Source organism: Triticum aestivum, chromosome 1B (assembly GCF_018294505.1).
Source record: "Triticum aestivum cultivar Chinese Spring chromosome 1B, IWGSC CS RefSeq v2.1, whole genome shotgun sequence".
NCBI classification, from domain to species: domain Eukaryota; kingdom Viridiplantae; phylum Streptophyta; class Magnoliopsida; order Poales; family Poaceae; genus Triticum; species Triticum aestivum.
Genome location: NC_057795.1, coordinates 429,809,174 through 429,810,577, shown reverse-complemented (window position 1 = coordinate 429,810,577; position 1,404 = coordinate 429,809,174). Strand labels below are relative to the sequence as shown.

At 43.2% G+C, this 1,404-nt stretch overlaps 1 pseudogene; it reads right to left on the bottom strand.

Moving 5' to 3' along the window:
* Positions 1–577: 577 nt before the first annotated feature.
* LOC123078796 (senescence-specific cysteine protease SAG39-like) lies at positions 578–1,404 on the bottom strand (annotated as a pseudogene).

Below are 1,404 nucleotides of genomic sequence, written 5' to 3'. Positions count from 1 at the left end.
ACATCACCGAAGCGCAAAGGGGGGTAGGGAAAGATCCTTAGTTCGACATTTCCCATATATTGGTGGCACAAAACCATAGTTTGAATGATGTTGTTTGGTGAACGCATTCCACCATGGTTACAATACCAACTATTCCAATTCGGTGTGGTACATAGAAGGTGTAATGAGGTCGATAGATTGTAGTTTTCCAATATAGTGTGTTATTCTAGAGTTCTGGTGGTCCAACACTGAAATTGGTGCCATGTGGTCAATTCACTCTCATGGTCGGTGTCTTGGAGACCCATGGGAGGAGTGTGCGCAAGCAGTAATGAAGCACAACACGTGCCCATGTTGAAGGTACATCTGAGCCTCGTGCTCGGTGCTTAGGGATGTTGTTTCCGATATCATTGCAACATTTTCGGAAGCGAGGAGATGAGAGGGTGTTGTCAAGGAACATTTGTTCCATTGTAGTCACTCCAAAATAAGAGCTTAATGCAATACATAATATACTTGCATAAACTAATGCACTACACAAGGACAAGAGACATGCATTTATTCAAGCGTGTGTACTGTGCATGTACATATCATTTGATGCTTACTACGCAATGGGGTAGGAGGAATCCATGGCAATGCCACACATTCCCCTCTTGTCACTATTATCCTTCTCCATTCTCAAGTGTCCATTCTCAAGTATCCATTCTCGCCCCATGCTGTGCCCCATGAATTTTTGAACAACCAATACTTTGTGTCATTACTATCTATTCCGTAACCAATGGCTGCAATTCCATGATTCAAATCAGTGCCACATGAGCCAGTCAAGATGCCACCAGAGTATAACTGGAATGTCTTGCCACTTACATCCACAGAAACTGACACGGGTTGGTTTGCCACAACCTTCATGAGGTCACCCTTGTTATTTGTAGGCACCTCTTCATAGCTCTTGATTGTTGCAGAACTATTGTATCCACCCTTGCATGTGCCGTTTGTTGCCATGTATGGGTAGTTGGACTCCATGGTGAGCCCACCGTTCTTGATGATGAACTCGAATGCGTCCTACATGTATCCTCCATCGTAGCCATGGTCCTACCATGGATATCACAGTCCATCAATTCCTGCTCGGAGAGGGAAACAAGCTAGCTAGTACTTAACAGGACAATACCCTATGTTGCAGCAACAACAGAAAATGCCCAACAAGAGCCTGCAGATAATCTTTGTTATCATAAAATGCTCTTAAAAGGTGATCTCAATACAGATTATTATCATAAAATTGCCAATGGGCGTAAGAGGAAAAACACAATCCACTCCTCAAGGGTTGGTGAAGTAGAGATTGAAGGTACAGAAAAGTTGATTGCTCACACAATAGACTTTTATAAAACCTGTTTGGGCCTGCTCCAAGCAACATGTTCCATCTAGTCCCTGATACAT